Here is a 7,568-nt window from a genome sequence, read left to right on the forward strand (position 1 = left end):
CTACTTTCTCTTCCAGGAGATTGAGTGTCTCTGCTTTAATGTTTAGATCTTTAATCCATTTTGACTTTAGTTTAGTGCATGGTGATAGACCTGGGTCAAATTTGAGTTTTCAGCATGTAGAGAGCCAGTTTTTCCAGCACCATTTATTAAAGAGGCTATTTTTCTTCCAGTGAGTATGTTTGGCCCCTTTGTCAAAGATAAGATGGCTGAGTATTGAACCATAGAATTTGATCCCTTAGTCCACCAGTAAAAATAAAACCCTGTAGTGACAATACACGTGTATAAAAGAATTGTGAAGGAAGGGAAATACCTGTTGTTATGGTTGTGTCTAGATATCCCCTCAAAGCCTCATGTGGTCGAGGGGGGCGGGCTTTACAAAGATGGCTGAGTCTAGAGTTTCTGATTGGTTCATTGTTTAGTGCTGGGATTGGAGGCAGCAGTGCTACACCTACCTTAGGGAGGTAGCCTGCATGCAAAGTGAAGGAGAAAAAGAAGCTTGCTCTTTCCCTTTTTTCTCTTGTTACCTTTGATAGCTCTCACAGCCATGAACATGTTGCTCCTCTGCCATGTGCCAGTCTGTTTTGGAGCCTGCCAGTTATGGACTGAAGTCTTCACAAACAGTGAGCTGAATCAACCTTTCCTTCCTTATTTTAGGCTTCAGGTATTTTGTCTCAGCAATGAGTGAAAAGTAACTAAGACCTTTTGGCTTCTAAATTATGTTACAGTTGGGATCAAAAACTTCCTTAAAATTTTGTGTGTAGGTGCTTGGATCATAGAAGCACTATCTCCATTAGTGATGAATCCACTGATTAATCCATAGCTAAACATCCTGTTAGGAAGGGGGAGGGCTGGCCAAATAGCTCAGCAGATTAAAGCACCCCTGCAGCATGCCGAGATGGCACACAAGACTGGGCGTGGTGGTGCATGCGTGTTGTCCCAATGCTTGGGAGGCTGTAAACAGGCAGATCACCATGAGTCCAATCTAGTAGTGAGACCCTGAACACCCTGTAGACCCTTCCCTCAAAATACAAAGAACCTGAGTTCAATCCCCAGTTCTGCAAAAAAAAAAAAAAAAAAAAAAAAAAAAAAAGGAAGTGGGGGCCTAATCAAAAGAGAGTCACTGGGGGTGTGACCAGAAATGCTGCATCTCCCTCCTGGGCTCTTCCCTCCTCTCTCTACTCCTAGCTACTATGATGTGAGCAGTCTTCCTCTCCTGGGCCCCTCCATCATACCATGTCTGCCTTAGATCTAGCTAACTATGAACTGAAAACATAAGCAAAAATCAGCTCATCCTCCTGTAAGTTGTGAATGTTGAATATTGTGTTCCAGTAAAAAGAAAGTGACAAAATAGCATCCCTTAAAATGCAAATATATGAATACATTGCCATCTATAAGCTTTGGTTTCTTCAAAATTAGAGTCGTTGGATCTGGGAAGTTTTATGGCCTTTTGTTCCCATTAATACTCATGTTCACAAACCTAGAAACATGATTATAAAATAATTTGTCTATGACAGATGTGTTGTGGTTAGGGTCTACTAGGGAGAGAAGTAATATGAAAATTCAGTTTTAAGAAAATCAGTTTAGTCATTTCAAAGTAATTTGTATACATATAGTAGCACTTTCTGTGCAGTAGATTGCAGAAAAATGTCACCAAAGGGAAAAATGCTTGCATAATAGTTGAGGGAAGCATCCTTGAAAAGCTACCCCATAACATAAGTACACTGGAGAAATTATTAAAATCAACTTCTCCAGAACTCTAAATTTTAACCAAAAGCTTACATTAAAACTAAGGGCCAGCCAGATAGCTCAGCAGACTAATGTGCAGGCTTACACAGGTCCGGGACCAGAGTTTGATCCCTGGCCTACTGTGGTGCCAGTCTGACCCCCAAGGCTCACTGAGATGGCTACTGAGACTGGCTGTGGCAGTGTGCGCCTGTAATCCCAGCACTTGAGAGGCTGAAAACAGGAGAATCACTATGAGTCCAATCTGTGTAGTGAGACCCTGTAGACCCTGTACTAAATACATGAAAATAAATTAAGGAAAACTACCTGAAACTAAGCAAGAACAATGAGCTTTGTCAAATTTTAACTTGTTCTATTTTTACTCTGTTCTTATCTTCTTCCCAGGTCTACATTAAAACTTTAAAACTAGCAACCTCAAAACCATGATATTTGGGGAAAATACCAACATGTCAGTCACTAGTGTGTCCCTAAAAAAAGCAGCATCCCAGTTAATTATTACTATTTTCACCTGTCTGGCAACTCTGGAAAAGCTCGATGCCCAAGACTTGTCTTCATCTGACATGACTCAGATCTTACTCGATTTCATTAAGAAACTTTATCCTCAGGATGTTTGTCAGAAGCAATTGGTAGCCTAAGGCAGTAATACCAGATAAAGCAAACGAAATTTTGGCTTAAAACTTCTTCAAAGGAAAAGTTGGATAACAGTGTACATCCATAGTAGATTTGAAAATCTCCAGTATATTTCTGGAAACTTAAAAGACCAAAACCATGTTACATGTGTAAGTCCACCTAGAAAGATTTGAAAGACATGTAATCTCACTCTGCATAACTTTTAGGCTCTATGAAAACAGGAACTGAAGAATAAAGAAGAGTTGTCAACTTTTGGCCAGTGCATTGAAGGTGCACCACAACACACAGAGACCCATCATCAGATTTCAGAGATCTTGTACTTGAAGAAATCTGTCAAGTCAATAGCTGACCACTCAGTTAACCTAGCAGAGAGTTTAATAGTGAAACATTCAAAGGATGTTTACTATGAAATTCATTAAGAAAGCAAAAAGAAGTCATGTGGGAAAGGAAAATATGGGCTGGGGAGATAGCTCAGTGGCATAAGTACCTGCCTGGCAAGGCAAGGTCCCAAGTTCGATCTCCAGTACTGCAAGCCATGATGGGCCCCAAACTCTAGACATGCCATGCTGACCCCAGAACCTGGCATGGTGGTACATGCCAGTAATCCCAATGCTGGGCAGGCTGAGACAGGGGGATCACTATGAGTCAGAACTGCATCATAAAAATTTTAAAAGAGAGATCCATCAAACACTAGGCCCTGTGAGTGTGTGGTGTGTGGAAGAGCTTCTGCTCTGTCCTGCACCCACTAGTCCAAGCCCAGGCCCACCGCGTCAGAGAGGCCTTCACCTGCATTCTCTGGACCTCTCCCGCCCATCCAGAGACAGCACAGCCCGCCCTGTAAGTGAGAACTTCTGCTACACTCTTGGGAGTCCTGCAGACCTGCTAAAGTACAGCCCCAGTGAGTGTGTGGGAAAGCTTCTGCGCTGTCTTGCACCCCCTCCTCATACCCTTCCAGATCCAGCCCAGGCCTGGCATATAGGCTTCAGGTGAAACCCTGAAGCTAAAATGCCTGCAGTGAGACTAGGGTCAAAACCACACAGATAATCCAGGAACAGAACATCTTACCAGAAGGGCACAGCAGTCCCACCTCCAAGGGCAACAACAATAAGGAGCAGAGCACAATAGTCAGACCCAAGCCAGCCACAACTGCATGAACTAGTACTTGGTATATCAGTTATTGAATTTCATTAGGTAAGAAGAATATAACTGCACCAAAGCTCTACGCCAAAGGTCAGAGGTCAGTATTATATGAAATGATAAAGACAAGGAGCAAAATGCAATCTCAGGCCTCGAGCCCACCCATAAGAAATGCAGAGGACACTAACTCAGCTGAAATATATGAATTAATAGCATCAGAAGCAAATAAACAACAGCAGAAAGATATAGAGGAACTCAGAGCAGAATTAATTTCACGAACAAAAAAAGAAATCTCTGAATTTATAGCATCTGAACTAAAGAATCAAATGCAGAAACATATGGAGGAAACACAATGCCCAACCAGAACAAGTGCAGTGGACACTAGCTCAGCTGAAATATATGTATTACTAGCATCAGAAGTAAATAAGCAACAGCAGAAAGTTTTAAAAGAACTCCAAGCAGAATTAATTTCTAAAATGAAAAAAGAAATCTCTGAACTCATAGCATCTGAACTAAAGAATCAATTTCAGAAACATATGGAAGAAACCCAATCTGAAAAAAAAACTCTGCAGTAAGAGAATTAATAACTACTTCTAAAGAAGATATTGATTTACAAAAAACCAGAAGATTAAAAAAATGATGGAATCCTTGAATGAGTAATACAGGAAAGAAATAGATCACATGAAGCAGAGTCAAAGAGATGTAGGGGAACTTAAAATCTCAATCACAAGCCTGTAAAACCGTATGAGTGAAAGTGAAAATAGAGTTTCAGATCTTGAAGATGTTGGTGTAGCTAGTGAAAAAGTATGAAAAGATCTCTTAAAAACAACTAGGATGCAGGAAAAAATAATTCATCACCTGCAAGATGATGCAAACATGGAGAATGTAAGACTAATAGGTATCAATGAGAAAGAAGGAGTCAATACAAGTGATATAAAAAGAATATGGGCAGAAGTAATAGCACAAAACTTCCCAAATATGAAGAGACAATCTGATATTCAGGTAACCAAAGCATACAGAATGCCAAGTAAACTCAACCCAATTAAAAACACACTGAGACATATAAAAGTCAAGATCCCAGAAATCCAGCGCAAGAATAATATACTGAAAGTGGCTAGAGAAAAAAAGCAGATCACATTCAAAGGAAAACCCATCAGAATTATGGCCAACTTCTCTTCACAAACCATGAAGGCAAGAAGAGCATGGAGCAAGTCTTCTATGAATACAAATTCCAGCCCAGACTACTATACCCTGCAAAACTCTCTTTCAAGTTTGATGGAGAAGTGAAATACTTGCATGACAAAGAACAACTAAAGAATTTCATGATGGCAAAGCCAACCCTACACAGACTACTGAAAGATGTTCTAGAGAGGTTCCAAAATGATCAGAACTGCACCAATGAGAACAGAAGGAACCCACTAAATAGGGCAAACAATTAAACACAGGAGAAAAAGGAGTTAGAAAACAGCAGGTAAATAACATGTCAATCATAAGTCAACACATCTCGATTATAACCATCAATGTAAATTGACTCAATTCACCAATTAAAAGAAATAGATTGGCACAGTGGATTAGAAAACAAGACCCAACAATATGCTGTATGAAAGAAACACACTTAACACATAAAGAAACTCATAGGCTGAAAGTCAAAGGATGGAACACAATACTACATGCCCCAGCACCTCAGAAAAAAGTGGAGGTAGCCATCCTGTTCTCAAGCAGTCTCAACTTCAAACCAAAAATGATCAAACCAAATAAAGAAGGCCACTATATACTGTTTAGGGGAAAAATTCAAGAGGAAGAGATAACACTCATACATACGTGTGCGCCAAATGCAGGAGCACACAACTATATAAAACAAACATAATAGACATGAAAAATCTAATATCCAATACAACAATCTTAACAGGCGACCTTAACACCCACTTATCCCAAAAAGATAAGTAAACTAGACAAAAAAAAATTAGCAAAGAAGTAGCAGAACTGAACCAGAGCTTGGAAAAAATGGACTTGGTAGACCCAGCCACAGTGGATTATACATTTTTTGCAGCTGCACATGGATCATTTTCTAAAATAGTCCACAGGTCATGCTTAAGTATATGCAAGAAAACAGAAATTATCCCATGCATGTTATCTGACCACAGTACAATGAAACTGGAAATAAATGACAAAAGAAACCAGAAAAAAACCTAAGTACATCGAAATTAAACACCTTTCTCAGCAATCAATGGTTACAGATGAAATTAAACAATAAATTAAACAATATGTACAATTCAATGACAATTCATCCGCAACTTATCAGAATTTATGGGACGTGATGAAAGCAGTTCTGAGAGGGAAATTCATAGCTGTGAACTCAAACATTAGGAAAACAGAATGGGAACAAATAAACACCCTAATGCTGTACCTCCAACATGTAGAAAAGGAAGAGCAAACCAAACCCAGAGCACAAAGACAGGAAGAATCATAAAGATTAGAGCAGGGGCTGGTGAGATGGCTCAGTGGTCTAAAGCACCTACTTACAACAAGCTTAGCAAAGCAATCCCCCAGCACCACATACCAGCCAGCCCCGCCCCGTGGTGGGCTGAGCTGGCCACACACACACACACACGCGCGCGCGCACACACACACACACACACACGCACACACATAAATAAATTTAAAAAAATAAATAAATAAATAAATAAAGATTAGAGCAGAAATTAATTCAATTAAGATGAAGAAACAGTTCAAAGAATTAATGAATCCAAAAGCTGGTTCTTTGAAAGATTAAATAAAATCAATAAGCCCCTAGCTAACTTCATCAAAAAGAGGAAAGAAAAAATTCAAATACAAGCAATAAGGAGTGAAAAGGGTGTATCTACTACAGACCCAGTGGAAATTTAGAAGATTAACAATAGCTACTATGATAGTCTTTACTATCACTCAGTATAAGACACAGAAGAAATGGACAGATTCCTAGAAAGGTACAAATTACCAAAACTGAATCAAGAAGATATAACAGGGACTGGCAGGATAGTTCAGCAGTCTAAAGCGCCTGCTTAACCAAGCTTAGGCAAGCCTAAGGGACCACGGTTCGATCCCTGGCACCACATGCTGTGCCAGCCTTGCTCCCCGGGTCGGCTGAGTTGGACACAAAAATAAAATAAAAGATATTTTTAAAAAAAGAAGAAGAAGATATAACAACTCTCAATAACCCAATGACAGCCAATGAAATATGAAATGCTGACAAAGAAAAGTCCAGGTCCTGATGGATTCACAGCTGAATTCTACAAGAAATTTATAGAAGATATAATCCCTACTCTCCTCAAATTCTTCAATGAAATTGAAAAGGAAAGAGTTCTCCCAAAATCATTCCTGGAGGCAAGTATTATACTAAAACCAAAACCAGGGAAAGATGCAACTAAAAAAAGAACTAAGGCCATTCTCCCTCGTGAACATAGATGCAAAAATCCTCCATAAAATCCTAACAAATAGAATACAGCAAATCATCAAGAAGATCATACACCATGACCTGGTAGGATTTATTCCGAGAATACAAGGATGGTTCAATATTCAAAAATCTATAAATGTAATATACTATATCAATAGAGCGAAATCTAAAAACCACATGATCATTTCCATTGATGCAGAAAAGGCTTTTGACAAAGTCCAACACTCATTCATGTTCAAACTCCTACAGAAAATTGGAATAGAAGGCCTCTACTTCAATTGGATAAAAGCCATCTATGACAACCCAATGGCTAATGTAATTCTCAAGGGGGAAAAACTGAAATCTTTTACTCTCAGATCTGGTGCAAGAAAAGAATGTCCTCTATCACCCCTCCTATTCAATATAGTTCTGGAATCATTACCTAGAACCATTAGACAAGAGGGAAAAATAAAAGGAACAAGAATAGGTAAAGAAGAAGTGAAACTATCATTATTTGCAGATGACATGATACTTTATTTGGAAGATCAAAAAACTCCATCAATGGGCTGGAGAGATGGCTCAGTGGTCTAAAGCACCTACTTGAAACAAGCTTGGCAAAGCACAGGGACCGCGGTTCGATCCCCAG

At 39.4% G+C, this 7,568-nt stretch overlaps 1 pseudogene across 1 annotated transcript in view; it reads left to right on the forward strand.

The window, feature by feature from the left end:
• The window catches only part of LOC101579885, a 13,735-nt pseudogene that overhangs the window by 5,606 nt on the left and 561 nt on the right, over positions 1 to 7,568 (forward strand). The window lies entirely within an intron of this gene.

Source organism: Octodon degus, unplaced genomic scaffold (assembly GCF_000260255.1).
Source record: "Octodon degus isolate 3935 unplaced genomic scaffold, OctDeg1.0 scaffold00116, whole genome shotgun sequence".
Taxonomy (NCBI): Eukaryota; Metazoa; Chordata; class Mammalia; order Rodentia; family Octodontidae; genus Octodon; species Octodon degus.